Source organism: Osmerus mordax, chromosome 2 (assembly GCF_038355195.1).
Source record: "Osmerus mordax isolate fOsmMor3 chromosome 2, fOsmMor3.pri, whole genome shotgun sequence".
In the NCBI taxonomy this organism is placed as follows: domain Eukaryota; kingdom Metazoa; phylum Chordata; class Actinopteri; order Osmeriformes; family Osmeridae; genus Osmerus; species Osmerus mordax.
The window spans coordinates 23296695-23320366 of record NC_090051.1 but is presented as its reverse complement, the minus strand read 5'-3'; positions in this window follow the sequence as shown (position 1 = coordinate 23320366).

Below are 23672 nucleotides of genomic sequence, written 5' to 3'. Positions count from 1 at the left end.
GACTCTGGCCGCGGTTTCTCTGTTGAACACAGCAAACACCTGGATCGTGTTTGGACCGCGCTATAAATAGACTCACCTCCAAATGCAAACCACCTGTGTTGGCTCATTGTAATGTTTCAGACCTCTGTTACCGAGGAGGCTTCAAGGCAGAACATGCGGTAATATCGCTGTAGCGTAACAATAATCCACATTGTAGCATTGTTGTTTTTTTAAGCAAAGTGTCCGTGTATGTATTTCGGGAGAAGAGAAATTAACTCTTGTTGTTGCCAGGACTACTCAACCAACCACAAATAACTCTAAGGGGTTGATGGTTGGTGTTGATTTAACTTTTCTATAGGTCCTCTCTCACGAGATAGAGCTATATGATCACTTCTGGTGTTAAATTAACACTTTGAGATTTGACGTGCTGGCTGATGGCTTGCTGGAAAGGCTCTCATGCTGACAGAGAGATGACAGAAGGCTGGAGGCTGTCAGGAGAGGGAAGCAGGCAGGGCTGGGATCTGCTTCCACACCTCCACCTGTCTGACTGGAGCCAGATTACAGGGGTTGACTCAAGGCTGACGCTCTCAATCAGCCGGCACTTCTTCACTATCCACTTCCCCCTGGCAGGCTGGCACAGGAACAGCTCCTCCTCAGTGAACCTAGTGATCCCAGCTCTCCCCTCTCTGTGTCTGTCCAACGCAAGACCCGAACGGTTGACCTGTGTCTCACACACACACACACGCTCAGACACATACAGACACACACACACACCCCAAGTTGTTCAAGAAGAAATGAACGCCTGTGTGAATGTACCCAGCTCTTGTCCTGCTGTTGCATGGCAACAATTATGGATTTGCGGCCTTGCTCATGAGTGTGTGTTTGGTCTCAGCTAATGGCTTGGCGTGACTTGGTCACCGATGTCAAGCTCTGAAACTTGTCTCGGTAAATGTTTTGCATGGTTGAGTAAGCAAAGTTTGGAAGCCTACCTGGAATACTTTGAGCTTTAAATAGCGCAAGGCGCCACCCACTTCCTCGCTGACTTGCTTAATGCTGACACACACACAAACTGATGAATTACAAGTTGACTGGAAATTATGAAGACGAAGAGAAAATAAGACCAATTTTCTGGTAATTGCGGTCAGGGTTTTGGGTCTATTGGGGCAAAGGTGCTCGCGTGTTGGGAGCGCAGCGCTGTCGTGTATTTTTAGAATCCAACTCCTCCGTCCCGTTGGCACGACATTCAAGTACAACATACCTCCTGGGCTGTTCTTTCCTCCTTCAAACAAGGACCTTCACTCCATGGTTTGTTCTTCTGGAACATTTCCAGGGCTTCCAGGGTCACTAAGCAGCAGGTTTTCACAGCCTGGCTTTTGCTAGCTTAAGAGAAACCCTGAGCATTCACCAGCCAGTATCATCTGGAAACAAGTTGCTCTCTGCTATACTGAATATCTTGTCTATATGTCTAATAGGACCTTTTTAGTCAGTTGATGCGCTGGTATGTTGCAATATTAAGGAATGGGACTCAAACAGGACTAATTAAATCTCCAATAAAGGAATATAAAACAGCTATTTCTCGGTTCAGCTGTGCTGACAAATAGCTTGTTGTTAGCTGTAATGTGAGTGAAGTTCTGCCGGAGCAGGCATCCAAAACCTGCTGTGAATGTTTCCCACTGTCAAGCAGAAAAACACATGGAAGGTGTAACGCATGTGCCGTGTTGGTGTGGTTGAAGGTTTTTTTTCTCTAAGTGAAAAGCCTGACTAATGGTAATCCAGCCCAGAGCCATCTCTGGAAGGTTCCTCAGCAGAGCAGACTGGGAGATGACAGCAGCTGTCAGATGAGAGATTAACTGACGATCATCCTGAACGTTGCATCAGCACAGTCTCACACGTCACCTCTCACTCCGACATTTAGCAGGATCCAAACCTAGCCCCGAGCTCCAGCAGCAGCTTCCCTGGGCTGCCTCACTCCAGCACAACGCACGACAGGACACTCACATGTGTGCCTTTAAAGGACTCTTCACCCCAATCCCAAACTCAGCCATGTACGTAGAGAAGTACCTCCAAGATACACACACACACACACATACTGCACAGACATACACAAATGCCAGACAGGATTAGTAACATTCCATAACAGCAATAAGGCCTTTCAGTGGGTTGTGTGAAAGATGAATAGTTTCTTTACTTGAAACACACACGCTTAAACTCTTTGACACATACATCCATGTGTGTGCACAAGCTCAAATTAATACCATCATGGTATTCATCACTGCAAACCTTCAGGAGGCAGAACAGCACACTTACTTAAAGGAAATGGTCCAAACTAGAAAGCACAAATAAACATTTACAGATCAAGAACAATATGTTTTCATCTCACTCAACAACAAATTGACAACTGGTTTGAATTTCATATAGAGCTGTTGGCTATCAAGTATAAGTGGTTAGCTGTTTAAGGACTTGTTTACAGTAAGTTACAATCTAATCTGTCCAAAACTACAGTACAGTATATCACAACTTAACCACTCCAGTCAGACTGGTAGCAGTGTACAGATCTACTGTAAACTTGACATGTCACGGTTCCCAAAAATGGTCGCAATAAGCTACACCTCATACTTACACAATAAGCTACAGCACATACTTACACAATAAGCTACAGCACATACTTACACAAACCACATCCAAACGACTTTGGTTTGCTCAAGCTTGGTGCCAAAGCATTAGGGTTCAGTGGTTTGAATTAAGTTAAGAATTACATTTGTTAGAATAGATTAAAATGGAGGCATGCAATTAAAATGTGTACTAACATTCGTTCCACAACAGTTTTAGTAGTTTGATGTTGATCATCTGTGTTGTGTTGAGCCGTGTACACAGCCCAGGAAGAGCTGATTGCTGTGTCCTCTCCACCTTTGGGGTCCACAGCCAAAATGAGCTAATTTCATGGAAAGGGTTGAGGCAGGTTTTGCCATCTGTCAGGCAAATCCATGCAAACAGGCACTGACAAGGTTTTGTGTGTGTGTTGGGAGTCTAGCCAGAGGGCTAAGAGAGAACAGCGCTTCTACTCAGTTGAAGCCTAATTAGTCCGAATGAGCAACCTCTGAGCTGTTCAATCCTCTGGGAAGTCAAGCGCAAACATTCAAGAGGACAGAAAACGGGAATTAACTCCTGATTAAAAAAGCCCTCAAACCTACAACCACTAAAGCTTCTGGTGGTGTGGTGCATGGAGAGGACAACAGGTATGCCACACACAAACACACGTGCACACTAAAAACACACAGGCAGGGTCCAGACACATGCAACAACAGAGCCCTGTTCCTGTCATGGATCACACACAGGTATTGCATGTTGTGCTTGACTGGCAGCAGAGTCTGTGAGAGGCGACTGGCTAGCACGATAGACTCTCCCCTGAGGAGGATTGTATAATCCTCTTAATCTTTGTCTCTTATTGAAGCGCAAAGGAGTAAATGTTGCATTTTGTGTGTATGTGTGTGTATCTGTTTGCATTGTGTGTGTGTGTGTGTGTGTGTGCTTTAGTATTTAATCAACTGTAACTAGCTTTTAATGGCATAATAACACAAGATATGCTTACACTGTGATTTTTATTATTTGACTCCTTTGTGACCTGCAGCTATGACCAAAAATACAATTATTACGCATTCCTCTTTCATTACAGTAAGGTGTTACCAGGCGAGCACAGCTCAACAACAACATATTTGCATGCTAAACACAAGAGGAAATCAGCACTTACGGTAGAACTGCCAAGCCCCAAGCGAACCGCAACAACATGAAGGGCTTCCAAGACTACAGATCATTTTTGCCCGTTCACTGATGAAGTCTTAAACACTATTTCCCAGAAAGCCTGAGGTGAGAGAGAATAGTTCTGTCTCCAGCTGTAGGAATGAATGGATGTTACGCTCTAAACAGAAACACACAACTTGCTCGAAGAGCTGAACATCCTAATCAGTGTCTTCCTTAAGTTCCTCTTCTAGTTTAGCAAGGGGGCAATTTAGTGACTGTTGTTGTTTGGGGTAAATTCTGGCAGGGGTCATTTGCAAAGCATAGTGAGCTCTTGGACAGAACACAAAGAAGGATCCTTCTAAGTTCTGTGACAGGGATGAAGAGGAGGAGATGCAGTGTAAGAAGTGAGCACAAGAGTTAGCAGTCTAGCAAACCAAACAAGGTGGGGAGGTGGGTAGCACACATGCACTGTGATCCCCTCTTTAACTAGAGGTCAAAGGTCACCTAAGCACTCTGCTCCACTTATGGGCTATGAGTCTGGGGGGAGGCATTAGGTGGATAGCGTGCACACAGCACTAAGGAGAACCAGAAAGGGCGGGAGGGGAGGAGGAGGGAGAGAGAGAAAGAGAGGAGGGGAGGAGAATAGAATAGAATATCTGTACAACACTGTCCAACGACATTGGAGGCAATCCTCCTCAGGTGCACTAAATAAATACACAATTTTATAAAATAAGATACAAATTTAAAAAGATGAAGTCTATAAGTTAAAACACACACACATCCATCACATTCCATTATTGCACAGCTCCCTAAAATTGCACATAAAAACTTGCACTTGTAAAGCTGTACAGCAGCATTTAGGGTGACTACGGCTCTAGGATAAAAACTGTTTTTTAATCTGTTTGTCTGTGTATTTATTGTTCTGTATTGTCTGCCTGAAGGCAGCAGTTCAGGAGTGGAGGGAGGGAGGCCTGCAGGTTAACTCAGACAGACAGAAGGGCTGGGGACCTGGGCTTCACCGCCCTCGGGTTTCCTCTGATCCCCCAGCCACACTGCTCCCATTCAGACTGGAGGGCTGTAGGTGTGGCACGGTGGCAGCCCGGAGGAAACCAAAACCAAATGGGGCTTCTCTGGGCTCAGGCCTCACTGAGGTCTCACAACTGCCCAGGAAAGGAGCCGCCTGCCAAGGAGAGATAGAGAGAGAGGGAGAGGGAGAGAAAGAGGGAGAAAGACAGAGAGAGACAGAGAGAGAGAGGGAGAGGGAGGGAGGGAGAGAGAGGGAGAGAGAGAGAGAGAGAGGGAGAGGGAGAGAAAGAGGGAGAGAGAGAGAGAGGGAGAGAGAGAGAGAGAGAGAGAGAGAGAGAGAGAGAGAGAGAGAGAGAGAGGGAGGGAGGGAGGAAGAGGGAGAGACAGAGAGAGGAGAAAGTGAGAGAGAAGGAGAGAAAGAGAGGGTTGCAAATCATGCTACCCGGGCGTGGTTCCTCCATCCTGCTCCGGGCCACAGCAGAACCCTCCAGACTGAGGGAGGGAGACAGCCTGCAGCCACAGCCCCGGAGGGAGGAGGAGGGGTGGGGGCGAAGGAGAGGCATGCTGGAGGAAGGGGGGAAGGTCTAGACAGGGGAGATAGAGGCCATGACCAGCTGTGTGTTATCGGTTCCCAGGGCACGCATTTGTAATGAGGAGAGGCACACCGCTGGCATGAAAGGCAGGGACAAGAGAAGGGAACAAGGGAGGGGGTGTGGTGGGCACAGAGAGGGCACCAGTGCCATGTTGTTTGTGTTGGACCACAACAAAAACAAGCACTGCGGGACACCGTAGCCTGGGCTAGCTCTGCACATGCTGCAGGGCAGTCTGGGTCAGGGGTGATGGCCCCCTCACCGCTTCCAGATTCAGTCCAGAGCTTTGAGTTTGTTTATTTGTCTGTTAAGAATCACACGCTGTAGATTTGCAAAAGAGATTCCTCCTTACATGAATGGTAGGGTGTGTAAAGTACTTGTAGAAAGAGACTGGGGGCCTAGTTCTGTGTGTGTACACAACTGTGTGTGTGTGTGTGTGTGTACACGGTTTTGAGTGTAGAGAGGGTAGCTTACAAACGTGCCACACACTGGCAGGAGGCAGGCGTGTGTGGACTGGAGCTCAGATAGCTGTGGTTAGAGAACAGCTGGGCTGGAGAGGTATCACCATGACCACAGACCACCAGAGTACACATCTAAACCAGGATCTCCAACGGCTGGAAGAGCGAGGCAGGGTCAAGAGGTCATTGTCCAAGACGCACAGGCCAGAGGTGTGCCACGAGGGGACAAGCTGCAGGAGGTGCAGGTCTGTGAACACACACGTATTTTACTGTGATGGTTCAAGGATGTTGAACTTGACCCTGAGGAGTTGGGAGTAGCTGTGTCCTTGAACCGTTTCTTAACTCGCCAAGGTTAAAATGACATTTCAGACTATTACCGTTTTATGATTTTACTTGATGTTGGCATTTTAAATCAGAAAACAGAAACATGAATGCAGTCAGGCAAGATGCATGTTAAACCTCTTACGCTTTTGCACAAATCTAAAGTCAAATATCTTCTATCAGATGGTTGAATGGTAGATCACCCTTTGCACTGTTTCATAGTTCGATGGACTTTTAACCTTGGGAATGTCCATGCGACAATAATGATGTGACCTTGCTTTCATACCCTCCAAAAACTAAATTAATCTACGTGTTAGTTTCTGCCAGCCACCTCAGAAACCAGCCAGGCCAAACAAGTCTCATTTCCTTCCCAAGTGTTCCTGCCACTCCATCATAACAACTTTAATGTGGAGGGTGTCTGTTTGGAGATATGCATTGTGTCAGTTCCAGCTTTCTCACCTTGTTAATGGGGTCCTCAATATTTGGGTAAGAAATTATTATTACTTTACCAACAAAGTGTTTTGAGGAGTGATTATAAATTAACCTCAAGGCAAATGGCAAAATTAATGCTTTATAGCGTCACCGTATAATGTCAATATAGAGCCATAGTATGAATATTCGACTCCTGAATCATTCATCTCTGATTCTCTTCCTCACAGTACAGTCAAATATGACTCTCCTGAATCACTCACCTCTAAAGACTGTTTTTACATTTTGATGCTAGAATTCTTTCTGCCTTGTTTCCCTGCCTTGCCTCCGTCCGTCAGTGTGTTTTAAACGGCTGGACTGGACTGTGCTCATGGGGTTTGGCTTCTTGAGGGTCGAACTGAGGTGAGGATGAAAGGGAAGAAGAACAACAGCGTGGTTACAACATGTGTCATACACCAATTAGGGATTGTGTAAAACTCACTGGCACTGTAAACGTGTCCTTTCCTCTCAATGCATTACTCAATAAGTCATTAAGCTGTATTTGACGCCTGGCAATTGTAATGCAACCCTTCGATTCCGCCCGAAATTCGAGAAAGGTCATAAGATCAGATCTGTTGAAATGCAAACAGCTATAATTATGTTCTTGCCTATGGTGGTTTTGTTCTGAGGGAGTTTTGTTGCAGTGTGGTCACGCTTTGGTCAGACAAACATGGTCTCATACACACGCTCGCATGAACCCATCTACAGCTTGAAGAAAATCACGTTGGAAATTGGAGGTTGATGGTACAAAATCCCTACAATTCCCATTTGTTTTCATCAAAGCAATTTACAAACTGCAACCAGAAAAGTTCCTTCTGTCATGCTCAGCAGGTTCCTGTACTGGATGTTTGACAACCAGTGTGTCTGAGGATTCATGATAACAGGCATACCCTAAACACAGAATATTTAATTTGGGATTACATTAAGAGTAAGACTCACGATCATGCCCAACTTGTTTCCCTCCCTTTACCCCCCCCCCCCCCCCCCCCCCCCCAGCAGGATAACATGATCCATCCTGGACCTTGTATCCACACAGGAATATCTTCTTATGTGATCTACCTTGTTAAATACGGGTTTATTTGCTAAATAAAATAAATGTCCACCACAGCATAGAGCTCAAATCACGACTGAAACAAGGCAACATGACAATTAGGGTAATTTACACCATTACAATTGTGTCAATTGAGAACTAATATACCTGATAGTGTCATGACAACTATGGGATTTTTCTTCACAGCAGGACAGTGTCATCTTTACAAATACAAATACATAGTGAGTAATATCAATCAATTTGTCTCCTAGCTTTCTGACAGAATGACACAAACATTCCTGCTCTTGATAAAGCCCTGTGGCCTGTGGGCCTCGGTCTTTCCCTCGCAGCCAAGCCCTAATCCTCTCACTCACTGCCAGTGAAATGTCACATCAACATCTACACTTTGATCGTCAGAGTGAACTTTCTACCCTATTGCAAATATCCTAACAATATCCTTGGTCCCCGGTGGTGGAATGCACCCCCTGTTCAAGTCCTCGCCTCTAGTCCCCTCCCAGCCAGGTCTGAAGACACAGCTCCTCTCCGTCTCCCTGGACTGAACACACCCTGAGGGCTCCTGCAGAAGCTCTGATCTGGAAAACACCGCTTGTGGTGTCTGTGGAGGTGACCCTTTTGATATTTTCAAACTTTTGCCCACATACAGTATTTGAGATGTTGTTAAGCGCTGTCTTGTAACCAGAGGTGAGAAGTAACAAAGTACAAAATATTTATTTACTGTCCTTAAGTAAATTTTTTTGGTATCAGTACTTTACTTAATTATTAATTTAGTTTCCTTGACTATCACGCACAACAAACATAAGATAGCCAACGAAGCTACAATGGTCAAAACTTTTTTTTAAACTTTTAATCCAGGCTTTTGACCATGGTAGCTTTGGAAAAAAAAGTTTAAAAAAAGTTTGAACAAAAGTTTTTTTTTTTTTTTTTTTTATGTTTTGGAAACAATGTTTTGGAAACAGAAAAAGTTTCGAAAAAGGTTTTGAGAAAAGGTTTTGACCAAAATTTAGAAAAGTTTTACAAATAAGTTTAGAAAAAAGTTGGGAAAAAGCTTTGGGACAAACATTGAGAAAACATTTTGAGAACCTTTTATAAACTTTTACCAGAGTCTTTTGAAACATGAAGCAATATTGTAGGTAAATATCCCAATACCACACCAATGTATAGTCTTCGATGCATTCAATACGTATGAGATGCAGTCTCAGACACAGTGGTTTTGACAAATGGGAGTCAGGTGGCTGAGCGGTGAGGGAGTCGGGCTAGTAATCTTAAGGTTGCCAGTTCGATTCCCAGCCGTGCAAAATGACGTTGTGTCCTTGGGCAAGGCACTTCACCCTACTTGCTTCGGGGGGAATGTCCCTGTACTTACTGTAAGTCGCTCTGGATAAGAGCGTCTGCTAAATGACTAAATATAAATGTAAAAAAACGCTACCAGAAAAGGTTTCTCCACACACCGTAAATTACCAATATACCCACAGTTAGTAGACTGACATGTAAAGACACTCACCATCATGGGTTTCTATTGCAGACACAGCCACAAACACACATACACAAACACACACGGTACATCCAGTACAGCAGACAGTATGGAAAACATGTTGTTGAGTAGAGGTTTGGCGGCCATATGTTGGTCAAGCTTATATACCATACCGCTGTCCAGTAATCTGACACACGCCAGCACACACACAACCTCTTTCTCTCCATATCTCTCCCACACAAACACATACAGAGATCCTGATTTGACCTTCTCTGTGAACCGACTGTTGGATGACACCCACCCTCGCAGGCTCCTGAAGCAGGGAGGTCCGGGGAAGACCCCCAGGGGTCCAGAGAGAGGCCCAGACCATGGCCAGGGCGGCCCCAACACAGGCCTCATAACCTGGGACCTGCTGACAGAAAGTTGGCCCAGTGGACCTGGCTTTGCTCGAGCCCAACGTGACAGATTTCTGAAAAGACCAGAGCTCTCGTTAACAGAGTCAGGCCAGCCACAACCATGCTTTGGGAAGAGCTATACTCTGTTCATTCCAGTACCTGAGGGGTCCCCGTGTTGGGGTGATTACTAACCTACACGTGACCTGATGGGACTGATCCATTAAGTCACGTCAGATCACTCATTAGCTTAAGGAAGGTAAGAAGGAAAGATTTGTTTCATGTTACAATATCCAAAAGGGTTTATGTCATTACTTCCTTTCCAGTTACTCAAAGTACAACATTTAATCAATATATAACAATGATTTTTAGAGTTTAAATTGTATTAGATTTAGCATCAGTAAGAGTGTGTCTGATTAATCTAATATCTGAAAAAGGATGTTTGTATTCCAAAAGCTCAACCTCAAACCAGCATGATCATACCCGCACCATCTCCCCTGGGATGCCCATTCCACTGTTGAGTCATTTCCTTCTCATCCTCTGCCCCATCTCAACCGTTCCAGGTCAGTCCCTAACGTCCGACCGAGCCGCGTTCACCCGGGGATGGAAGCTTGTTTCATCCTCGGTTCTACATTTGTCTTTTCCTCTGCGGTTCCCTCCTCAAACAATCGTGGTCCTTGGGCCGTGCCCAAGATGGGAAGTCTGACTCTTGTGTCCACCTTTCATGTGATTCCAGGCCGCAGAGAAAGGACAGGGTACACAAACACACTGGAAAATCCAGATCCCTTTCTCGGTGAGAATTTCAGATCTTTCCAGCTGTGAACTTTGCATGCTTATTGTTTAGTTGTCGATCAACCAAGACTAATACAAGCGGTTGTTGTCGTTGATAGAATATCATGATTGCTTCACATTGCAGCTGGTTCAACAGTAGGTTTTAAAAGTGACTAGGTGTCCAGAGTTTAATACATTTTAAAACAGCCCTATCCAGTAAATATCCATGAATCCAGTTGGCTATTTAACTGTACTGCAGTATGTTTTTATCTTGGGTTGTTCTTTGAGCTTTACAGGTTCTGTCTATCTTGCATGAATCCCTCGCTCGTGTCCTTCGGAGCCTAGCGCCCAGGTCTTGTCCTTCTCCACGCGGCAGGAACGACTATCCCACATGTCGCCTTCATAAATACTCTGAGGCCTGCCGATTGAACCGTAGCTCTCCTCGGTGTAGTTCACTGGAGATACAAGCGCAAGACATCAATAGCGTGGTTGTGTTTTAAAAGGGAGATGTTTTTCCTCTCCAGGAATAGAACGCGAAGAGGACAGCCGTTTGCAGGCAGGGTATGTTTCCCATTAGGGACACATCATATTTCATGTCTTTTTATCAAGAAGATGGTCAGGGCTGCCTCGGTTTGTAAAACCGCATGCTCCCAAGCTAAAAATACATTAATGCGCAACAGTTGAGGCCACGCTACGCCCATCGCATGCATTGAAATGATTTACCATGGATCAACGTAGTCAGACAAAAACCCAGTCTCTCTGCCTGGCCATGTGTTATACAACCTTGGTGTGTATCGCAGTCACAACTCAAGACATGTGGCAGATCTGGAACACAGTTAGTGGATGTGAGGGTGATGCGTGTGAGTGTTTGTGTGCGTGTGTGTGCATGTGTGTGTGTGCATGTGTGTGTGTGCATGTGTGTGTGTGCATGTGTGTGTGAGTGTGTGTGTGCATGTGTGTGTGTGCATGTGTGTGTGAGTGTGTGTGTCAAGCCTGTGTTGGGTGACTGTCACCTTGGGAGTGAGACAATTTGCCTTTTTAAGAAGATTTAATTTTCACCAAATTATTATATTCTGTAAATAATTTGCTGCCATACCTTTATATGACTTTAGTCTGGCACAGGGGTTAACCCAAAGCAAACACACACAGGGCATGTTCATCCAAAACAACTTCTGTCTTGCAGTGACGCACTCACCCACCATGCAGCCATTCTTCTGTCCCAAGTTCAGACAGTATAACACATTATAGGATCAGCATTAGGGTAGTACATAAAACGTAAATTTTTTGACAATCAACGTGTCCACCTTCAACTAATACCCGTTCATGTCTTTCATTGTGTCAGACATCCCTGTCCTCTCACACAAGTGCTCTCACTCTCTTTTTCCTATTTCCCCTCCCTCTCCTTCTCTCCGTCCCATCTTTCTCCTCAGCTGTCAGCGGCTGAGGTCTGTTCCATGATGCAGTTTGTTTTCCTGTGCGCTCTGGCTCGCACCGAGCCTCCCTTGCATTCTAGCTGCTCACCTGGCCAGATCCGCCAGATGCACAGCATGAGCCCAGCCTTCTCCCCCCCTCCCTCCCTCCCTCCATCTTCCACCCTCCCTCCTCCACCCTCCCTCCATCCTCCTCCGTCCCTCCCTCCCTCCCTCCCTCCATCCTCCTCCCTCCGGGCCCCATTCCCCCGCCTGTCAGCTCCCTCGCCCCCACACTCTCTCGCTCTCTCTCTCTCTCTCTCTCACCCCCACACACACTCACTCCCAACCCAACCTAAGACACACCTCTCCCTCGTGACTTCTCCGACTTTAACAACCCTCATCTTACTTCTACACCCAACTCCTCCTCCCCTTAAAACACAGCACCTCCACCCCCCATCCCTCAGCCTCCTGCCCCCCCTCTGACTCCAGTACAACCCTTTCTACCTCCTCCACCACCCCCCCTCCACCCCCTCTGCCTCTGCCCTCTCCTTCTCACCCTGGCCTCAGCCACACTCCCCAGGTTTGTGGGCTGCCCACATGCATCCATCTTCCTGTCCTCCTCCTGGCCCGGCTTCTCTTTAACACCTCCTTAACGCGGTCTCCGGACCATTACAGACCAGCTCTCAGCAGCTGACCCGGGCCCGAAGTGCCACCCAGCCCTCGCCCACAAGACCGGCCCCCCCCCGGCTGCAGTCCCTCTCCCCTGAACAACAACACAGGACATGTGCAGGCTCAGGCCTCTGCCACGCTCCTCAGCAGCCCAGGCTGGAGAGGCTGCTCAGCAGGAATGCTGTTGAGGTAACTGGATGAGGGAGCTGTGTTTGGGTCTCTATAGGATTGCCACACCACAGCCACAGTGCCCGACTGAAGCATCAGATGTTGACTCGAAACCCCCTTCGATGTCTTCTATTGGCCAGTGATGTAATGCAAACCCGGTATTTTCGCAATACCCTCGAGGTATTCCTGGCCTGAGCACTGACCCTGCTGGGATTGTTGCCATTTCTTCCATTTAGCTGAACAAGGTGAACCAAGAACACCTTGAGCTTCTGGAAACAGAGCTGGGACTGCTGAGCACTGATGTTATTCTCTTCTTGCTTCTAAGGTTGTGGACTGGCACTAAGTCAAATTTGGAGAATGCCTTTTTGAAATCTTGTCATCCCCATAAACTACAGTATATGTTCTTCACACTGGGACCTATAAGAACATGGCACTATGGCTGATAGCTGTATTATTGGCACTGGCGGCTTGCAACACAGCAGACCGAATCACCAATTAAATGATTTGATTGGTTATGAATTTATGACAACGTTCATGCCATAAATCTATGAGATTAGTTTAGAATTGCAACTGGATGATGAATTATGCTTTGCGTAATCAGGCAAGGCAAGATAGACTTGCACGTATGCAACAGAGATAAATGTTGTTCTATAATGTACTGTATGTTCTACAGTCAACAAACACCTGGGATTTTAGAGGTGTTTAATAGTTCTTTTTGTCATTGTCTGCAGTCAAAGTTCAAGTCAAAATGGGGTGTCGCAGTCTCATAGTTACAGTGTGTTAGTATTCTCTCTGAGTGTCTTGAATATGACTCGTGCAGGTACAGGCTGTACTAATATGTTGCTATCCTAACCCTAAACAAAACATTGCTCAAGTAGCTAAAACTGCAAAAAAAAACAAGAATATTCTCCAGGAGAGGGAACGGTGCTGGCTGATGATTGCTCCATCAGGAGTGCTATTCCATTTTGTTTTGCAATGGCATTCAAGGAACTCTATAAATATCCTCTGTAATTGAACATATTTGACATCTACTGTAAGGATTAGGACAAGAGAATTGCATCATGGTCTCAGAGAAGAGTTTGTCTGATTCGTGTTGCAGAGTGGGTTCAGAATTCATGGAAGAATGTTGAACGAGGGATTATCAGATAAATCAGACCTGTTGTTTTCAGTGATCCAGTCACATGGGAAAGTCTTCAACAAACCAAGGCTTAAACCATGGTTACTCTCTGTTTACGGTGATGTATATATGCCATGTTGATGTTGTCACTGCAATATCTTGTTTAAGCAAGGATCTACTTTCCATTAGCAATGACAGCAAGACAGAAACATAAATCTGAGCAGACGAGAAACTATCTGTCATCTTGATCCACCAGAATCATTCCGTTTTGGATTTGTTTGTATAAATAGGACAGTGGCATTCAGAGAAATTTGCTTACTTGCTTGATAAATAAAACATACAACGCCATGAAATGTTGATTTTGTTTAGACAAGACGTATATGGTATTTTTCTGAAAATAAGACGCATTTTCTATAAACCGCACCCCACCAGAATGGGAGCTTTGTAAATCTGAATATAAACCGTACTGGAATATATGCCGCACTTGATACGGGAACAATGATAACAAGCAATGCAAGAGTATGTGTGTGGGTGTGTGTGAGTGTGTGTGTGTGTACAGTATGTATACATGTGCAGTTGTCCTTGGATACAAGTTTGTGTTTATGAGTCTGTGTACACACACTGTAAAAAGAAAAATCCCATGAAAATCTCTCAGAACCAACGATGCCCTCAATTAGTATGGTAGCTGCAGTCAGGCTAACGAGGCGAGTGAGTGGACAAGCCCTGGCGGTGGAAGGTCAGCCAGGAGGCACTGCTGCCTCAGTGCTGGGCCTCTGTCCTTGCCATCCTACTGCCCTCGCTGGGCCTCTGTCCTTGCCATCCTACTGCCCTCGCTGGGCCTCTGTCCTGGCCATCCTACTGCCCTCGCTGGGCCTCTGTCCTGGCCATCCTACTGCCCTCGCTGGGCCTCTGTCCTGGCCATGCTACTGCCCTCGCTGGGCCTCTTTCCTGGCCATCCTACGGCCCTCGCTGGGCCTCTGTCCTGGCCATCCTACTGCCCTCGCTGGGCCTCTGTCCTGGCCATCCTACTGCCCTCGCTGGGCCTCTGTCCTGGCCATGCTACTGCCCTCGCTGGGCCTCTGTCCTGGCCATCCTACGGCCCTCGCTGGGCCTCTGTCCTGGCCATCCTACTGCCATCGCTGGGCCTCTTTCCTGGCCATCCTACTGCCCTCGCTGGGCCTCTTTCCTGGCCATCCTACTGCCCTCGCTGGGCCTCTGTCCTGGCACATCGCTTGCTTGCCCGTTACAAGTCCACTGACACACACACACAGACACACACACACATACACAGGCTCACACACACAGACACACGCCAAACAAATATACACAGACAAACACACCGACAGGCAAACATGCACACACCGACACACACACATGGTCACACACAAACACTGTACATGTGCAAGGATGTTAACACACACACATACATGGTACATACAGGCAGCACATGTATTCATACCATGCTATACACTTGCTCTCTCTCTCTCTCTCTCTCTCACATACACACACACACACTCACACACACACACACACACACACACACACACACACAGGACAGGCCTCGGGGAGGTCTCTAGCCAGCGAGAGAGCTAGTCCTCAGAGTGCCAGCAGTCCTCTGACTGTGGATGCTTCAGTGCATGAATCAATATGAGTAATACTTTTAATTATGGGTGTTGCGACTGTATCTGATGCTAGTTTATTTCTTGGACCCAATTCCAGGTATTGGGTCATTCTCACAGTATAAAACGAAATCTGTTTATAATTTAAATTCCTGCAGGGAGTGAAATCTATAACTTTTCTTTCTGTGTTTCGCCATGGTTTGTTTTCCAATGCGATTAGGGGATTCAGATGACATATTTGGTCAAACAAATTGGGGATATACAACTACAGAGTTGTTGTCATTGATTGCAAACATCAAACTCCTCATGCTAAGTGTTTGAACTCTGGTTTCCATCAGGGTGGACTGAACTAATGACCCAAGAGGGGAGAGGACTGTCTCTGACCCCCATCCATACCTACATTGGTACGTTCGTCTTCACAATCACGGCAGGGGTGAAAATTAGTCTCCACACCTGCTGGCGGCTGCAGCAGTGATTCAACAGGAACGGAGAATGGTCAGGGGTCATCCCCCTCACAGTCTCTAAGTTCGCTGGAGCCAGCAGGTTTGGGGGAGAGGGGCAATAAACACACACAGGAGAATGCACCCCCCCCACACACACACAAACACACACACACCCCCCTCACACAAATACACGTGCACAAACACACAAACACTCCCACACACACACACACTTGTCCGTGGCCAGCTGAGAGTGATTAGGCGGAGGGGTGAAGGTCAGGGAGAGGAGCAGGTGGGCTGTCCTCTGTGACCCTGTGGGACAACAGGGGCCACGGTCCCCAGGGGTCATTAGCACTCGCAGCCTGGCTGAGTCTGTGTCCTCTCCAGTTTCATCCCCTGAGAGCTCCCTCTCTCTCTCCCTCTCTCTCTCCCTCTCTATCCCTCTCTCTCGCTCTCTCTCTCGCTCTCTCCCCCTCTCCTTCTCCCCAGCCCTCCCTTTCTAGATAGGATTTCTCACATAGTGTTCTACAGCAAACTGTTTGCACGGATGAATGCCTTTGGGGTTGCGGATTGAGTTGGGCAACACTAGAGGCCGGGTGTCTTCCTGTGCTGGTGGAGTGATGTGTAGACGTGGATCTGTGATGGTGGACATGGTGTTCTTTGTAGGGCATTGTGGCTGCTGATGCAATCGGCCGGGCACATGCCTCTGTGTGCTAGGGCAGGAGAGATCCCCATGATTAGCCCAGCAAACGAGGGCCCAGGGCAGGTGGTGAGTCCTGGTGGGGGTAACCCCACCTGGCAGCATCCGTCAGCCTCCCTCGCTCTCTCTTCATACTGTACATTCTAGCACCCCCATCCTAATCATGCTTTCCTTTCCTCGCAATGTCAAATATAAGAGAGCCACTTCCTGTTGAGGAAGACGATCTGGCTCCCAAGTCATGGCTGAACCCCTTCTCATTGGAAACCCTAATCGCTACGGAAGATTATTTGGACCTTGTTGCCCTTTTTCCCCCCATCAGCTGTGTGGTCTGGATTAGCGTTCAATTCTCCTTGCTGTGTTTGTTTTGGGTATTTTGGATTAATGAGGCACGGCATTTGTGAAAGCCATTAGCCCCGTGGCCCTAGTGCAACCTCAATCTTGACACCTCATGACAGCCCTGCATGGTGTGGAGTATCGCTCCTCTGTCATTCAACAGTTCATGTTGAGGATTTACTTGCGGTTTCGGGAAACTCTCTTGGACAGAGAGGAGAGAAAGAGGGATGTAGAGCCAGAGGAGGAGAGAGAGAGACATGGTGTCAAGGGAGGGAGAGATCGCTAAACTAATGAAACACTCCATGATCAGCTGGTTTTGTTGCGCTGGGAGCCACAGGCTTGGCCAGCAGAACAGGGCCAGGTCAGGGTCTTCCCACTGATGACCTGCGTGTGAACATGACTGTGACGTCAAATCCCCCCGTGGCCGCGCCTCAGCAACTGAAGGAGCGTCCAGAGCTGTCGCGAGCGTAACACGACAGGTGATGAGCAGCAAAGGACACCTCATCAGTGGCGGGTCAACAAGTCAACGGAAAGATATTGAGCTGTGGGGAGAGCTGGGGGTTTAAACAAAGTGGATGTGACCCAGAGCATCAGAGTCTCTCTCACCCCAGTCCCAGACGGTCCCACGGGCAGTGATCCGCCTCGCACCCCAGTCCCAGACGGTCCCACGGGCAGTGATCCGCCTCGCACCCCTGACCAGCTGAAGGTCCTGACGGGCCAGGAAATAAACTGGGAGGAAAGAAGAACTCTGAACCAATGTGCCTTTTTACAGTAATCACCACAATTACAGTCAGTACCCCCCCACCCCTGCCCCCACCCCTGCCAGGCAAACCCATCTGCGAACAGCCATCCGGCTGGACCAAGAGTGCTTTCCCAGAGATATCAGTGACGTGCACACACACACACACACACAGTGCACATGTGCAGCTTCCATTCCTCTGTCTCTCAAACACACGCACACACTCATACGGTGCAAAATCAACACACAAACCAACTGTTTGTTTGTCTACTGGACATCAATAGAAAGCGGGAAATTGAGAAAGGGTGAGATGGAGAGGAGAGTGTGGGTGTGTGTGTATGTGGGGGGGGGGGGGGGGGGGTTGTGTGAGGGGTTGTCCGTGTATACGAGGTGAGACACACTCTGAAGATGTGATCTGGTTCTGCTGTCAGCCTGCCGGGGTAACACTATCACCTGCCTGTCCCATTCCTGGCTTCCCCTTCCCTGGAAAGAATGTAGCGATGAAAAGTTGTGATTGGTGTAAGGGTGAGAGGCATTCTGGGAGCTGGGAGCCAGAAAAGGGAGGGAGTGGTGCAGAACCGGAGACCAGGGTGTGGGTCGTACGGATGTGTGGATCCCAGTCCAGACACTCTGCAGGCAGGGTGGACAGGCACAGCTCCTGCTTTGCAGCTCTGTGAAACTAATCTGCCGCTCTCTAATTCCACCGCCCCAACTCCCCCCGATTTTTCGTCTGGTCCAATTCTTTTTCTGTCTTCCAATTGTTTGTAATCGAGGAACACCGAGTTTTGGAATCTGGTGAATTTGAGCTCAGAGAGGACTCTGTGTTCTGACATTCCTGCCACGGTGAGAGACTTGTGTTACCAGCTGAACTGATGATCAGCACGTCGGACAGTCCATGCTGCCTGACAGGGTTTGAAAGTTCAGGCCTTTAGAAACGTCTCTGAGAGCTGCAGCACCTGTCTACAGGTTTACAATGATTAGAGGACCTCCGGAGGTTGGACCGGAGCAGGAACCCCACAAACCTGTATGACCTAGTTCCTCTAATCCACTCTCTGGGGAAACGGTTCAAGGTGCTTGCTATTGGCAGGTTGTCAAATGGTGTGTGTGTGGAGGCAGGCGGAGGATAAGTCAAGCACAGAATGTAATACATCCAAATAGACGTGTAGTTCTTATCAGAGAGAAAAGCATCGTCTAGGATCACAGCAGAGCAAGGAGATTGATAATGTTGTTTTTAGTCTCTCCTGTGAGCTGAAGCCAACATGATTTCTGATCCCCATGTCTGCAGCTTGTGTGCCTTCCATTCTCAACAAACATGTTAGAATCTGCCATCTGATCCGGTGAACCTTACACGGATGATTTGACGGTGGGAGACGAGTCGGACACCAGATACCGGTGTCCCTGTGGTCCGATGATTGAGACGAGGGGCTCCTGCTGTTGCAGAAGCACGTGGGTCCGTGACTCTGTGGCTGTCCCAGTCTGACGGCGTTTACTGTCTCACACCCAGGTCAGAAAGCAGCCGCTGGCCTGGGGGAGTGGAAAGACAAGATGACCGGGGCTCAGACCGAGGTCAGGTGATGTTTCTGTGAAACGCGTGAAATGAGCATTGTGAAAGTGAGGTGCGGGGATTGAAACAAGTGTAATGTCATTTTTAGATGAGTTATTGCGTGGGCCTACCTCTATGTTTTACCCTGAGGTGAACTCACAGAGACCTATGATACCAACACGTTGCACAGGCGAGGTCCAAACAGAAATGTTAAGGAATGAACATTCCTGTAATTGTTAGTGAGTTGGTGAGTCAGAGAGAGAGTGGTTAAGGTTAGGACAGTACTTACATTTACATTTAGTCATTTAGCAGACGCTCTTATCCAGAGCGACTTACAGTAAGTACAGGGACATTCCCCCGAGGCAAGTAGGGTGAAGTGCCTTGCCCAAGGACACAACGTCAGTTGGCATGACCGGGAATCGAACTGGCAACCTTCGGATTACTAGCCCGATTCCCTAACCGCTCAGCCACCTGACTCCCTAGTACTTTAACTGTCTGTTTTTCCTTGCGGTCAGTAAGACAAATTGCTGAGTAAGCAAAGGCCATTACACTTTCAAATAGCGTCCTAGACCTCCCCCACAACCCCCATAACCATCTGCTTGGCAGCCTCTGCAGGTCCGGCTGATTGGTCGAGAGTGGAAAAGTGGCAAGGATTGTGGCTCAGGCGTTGGCAGATGAAGAACACATAGCAGGTGTGTGGAGTCACACCTGGTTAATTAAACAGCAATGCATCATTGGCTAACAGTGTTCATTTCTACTGAACAACTAATAGCTAATTTCCTTTAAATGGAACCATGTCCAGGCCAATACATGCCATGTTTAAAGACTTGAACTCGCACCGTAACAATTTTTTACACAAATATCTATACTTTCTATTTCTTACATTTTCAAACCAGGCTTGTAACTGTAGTTTTAATCTGTATTTGGTGGCATGATTATTATTTTTCTTGTCATCACGTGCCTTTATTCATTTCCTGGCTATCATGCACAACAAAGATTAGCTAGTCTATGAAGCTACCATGGAGCAAGGCAGAAGGCAACAAGAAGAATGGCCACGTTATGGATGAGACAGAGGGAGTTAGCGATGTCCTGAGAATAGAGACATTCCTGATCACCCATGGCCATATATGAAGATGTTCGAAGTTGCCAGCCTCAAAAAGGATTCCTGGCGAATGCTAAACCTAACTGTTATATAGTTATAACACTATCGTTACGCTGTTATTGCACTGTCATTACACTTTTATTGTGTTGTTATTACACTGTTGTAACACTTATTATATTTTTATTACACTGTTGTTACACTGTTATTACACTGATACAACATGTGTGTACTTTTGCCATCTCTGGATACAGGACAGTGTGTGGAAGGATCTGGATACAGGACAGTGTGTGGAAGGATCTGGATACAGGACAGTGTGTGGAAGGATCTGGATACAGGACAGTGTGTGGAAGGATCTGGATACAGGACAGTGTGTGGAAGGATCTGGATCCAGGACAGTGTGTGGAAGGATCTGGATACAGGACAGTGTGTGGAAGGATCTGGATCCAGGACAGTGTGTGGAAGGATCTGGATACAGGACAGTGTGTGAAAGGATCTGGATACAGGACAGTGTGTGGAAGGATCTGGATACAGGACAGTGTGTGGAAGGATCTGGATACAGGACAGTGTGTGGAAGGATCTGGATACAGGACAGTGTGTGGAAGGATCTGGATCCAGGACAGTGTGTGGAAGGATCTGGATACAGGACAGTGTGTGGAAGGATCTGGATACAGGACAGTGTGTGGAAGGATCTGGATCCAGGACAGTGTGTGGAAGGATCTGGATACAGGACAGTGTGTGGAAGGATCTGGATACAGGACAGTGTGTGGAAGGATCTGGATACAGGACAGTGTGTGAAAGGATCTGGATACAAGACAGTGTGTGGAAGGATCTGGATACAGGACAGTGTGTGGAAGGATCTGGATACAGGACAGTGTGTGGAAGGATCTGGATACAGGACAGTGTGTGGAAGGATCTGGATACAGGACAGTGTGTGGAAGGATCTGGATACAGGACAGTGTGTGAAAGGATCTGGAACTGCCCCTCCTACTGAGACCTCGGAGGGCGGAGAACTGATGGCCTGTGTGTGCGTGTGTACATGTGTGTGTGCGCGTGTACATGTGTGTTAAACAGGTGTGTTTCCTCCATCGACAGGGCCCCTGCTCAGGTGCCCCCCCCCCTCCATACACACACACACTTCTATCCTTATTTGGGAGGGGGGGGACGGGAGGGTTGTAGACATGCGATACTTATGGTCGCTGCACTACTCAATCCCCTAAGACCTAACCTTTGACCTCTCATTCCCAAGCTATTTATATGGGTATGTACTTGACCTGCTTGCAGTAGAGATGGGTACCACAAACCACACTTACGTTTGATACACATACAACTGTTCAAGCATCCATAATTCCCTCTATGTTTTAATAGGCCCTATGATCTGCAACAAAACACTGCACCTAGCTGATCCCCTGATTATGTTTGTTTCAACTGGAAAGTCAAACAGCAAAGCTGATCTCCAATGTGCTGGACTCTTAAAAGGAACTAGCATCAGGCAAAGGAATCTAGTTCAACCGCCCCATTAAGTTGTTACAATGTTGTGTTTCTGGGCAATTCCAATGTCTCTTATTTATGGAAGGAAGAAAGAAAGAAAAAAACATCCCAAAGGCTGAAAAATGCAGAGCAGGCACGCATGTGAGGGTTTGCAATAACATCCTGAAGTTTGTATTTATAGTCAGGATTTTGAGTCGGGAAGTGTTCCGGACGGCCCAGAAGGTCCTTGGACTGTCCTGAGCTCAGATGGCCTGGGAGGGCTTGGAGGGGGAGTCTGGGCGCATGGTGAGTCAGATGTACCACTGTCAGGACAGTGAGGATGGCGTTCACACATTTCCAGAACGCAATCTGTGTCTTCCTCACTCACATGCACAAACACACCCAGCTCTGGACGAAACACACATCTCAGACCAGAGATACACCCATGGAAATCCCATTCCACACACAATCCCATTAAACGCAATCCTTACCGGTCATTCACTAGGAAATCTGGCATCCTGAAACATCACTGTTTCAGAAGGCTCTTAATGTAGTCTGGATGTGCCTTACAAAAAACCTGCAACCAAACGCTGTAGCGATTGAGTTTAATTCACAAAGATTCTCTGTGCCACCACATCTCGTCTGACTGGGCTGGGTGTGTGAGGACTGCACTCCAAGAGGCTGGATCTGGCTGGGCTGGGTGTGTGAGGACTGCACTCCAAGAGGCTGGATCTGACTGGGCTGGGTGTGTGAGGACTGCACTCCAAGAGGCTGGATCTGGCTGGGCTGGGTGTGTGAGGACTGCACTCCAAGAGGCTGGATCTGGCTGGGCTGGGTGTGTGAGGACTGCACTCCAAGAGGCTGGATCTGGCTGGGCTGGGTGTGTGAGGACTGCACTCCAAGAGGCTGGATCTGGCTGGGCTGGGTGTGTGAGGACTGCACTCCAAGAGGCTGGATCTGGATACAGGGCACCTGCTGCTCTGCCCAGATTACTGCTCAACCAGACAAAATATTGATTTTCAGATTTTCCTCCAATGGCGCGAAATAAAATCCACTCAGATTAGAGTGGTTATCCCCCCGCCCCCCCCCAAATAGACCACCTAATTCTCTCCATCTTGCTAGCTAGGACCCCTGTTGAGAGCAAATTGCCATTTTCCAGAGTCACAATTCCATTCTTCTGAGGAACCCTGCTAATCCTCTTCTCAAGGAAGCTGCCAATGTGTGAAACAGCATGAGTCACGCAATATCGTGTTATGTGTCAATCTGGTGCTTCTCTCAATCATATAGAAACATTTGGTTCTTAAAAAAATAAAATGCTTTTATCAATGTAGCAGACTATTGCTTGTAAACTACCGGTATTGGGGTTGACAGGGAGTGATCTCTGTTGTTTTGGGCGTTCTGGGAATTTGTGAAATACTGTAAACACACAAACTTTCAGATTAATGAACATCCACACTCATTCTCGTTCCCATACTCCCACATACCCACGGGCCCGCTAACAAGAGAAGACGGACTCGCAAACAGATGGACTTCAGAATGAATCATCACGGTACTTTATTCGCACCACTGCAGATGCAAACTAGGTATACTTTGTATATGTATCACTATGTAGATGTTATTGGGGTCAACTTGATGAGCGAGACAACATGAGAAGTATGGTCTCCTTCCGTCTCTCAAAGAGAAACACTGACACCAAGTGTTCAAAAAAGTATATTACAATCAAACACGGATCACGATTTTACTTCGCTGCGAAACTTATTTAGATGTGTTGTCATCCTGTGCATGCTATTTATGCTGGGCACGACTCGTCAATGCCATCCCTATCGACATTTCGGAGGTGCTAATGTAGCCGGTGAAGATCGGTTAAACTCCTCAGGTATGTTCAGGGTTCGAATTAAGGGGGGGGCTTGACCCCCCTAATTTAGACTTGAACCCCCCCCCCCCCCAAAAAAAAAGAGGTAAAAACAACAGGTTGGGGGAGGGGGGGGGAGGTCGATACATTTATATATCGTTCTTACCTGTAATCGTAAATATTACTTTACGCCCTGGAGAAGAAGTTGACCCCCCCGAATCATTATCATTGTATAATTCGCACTCT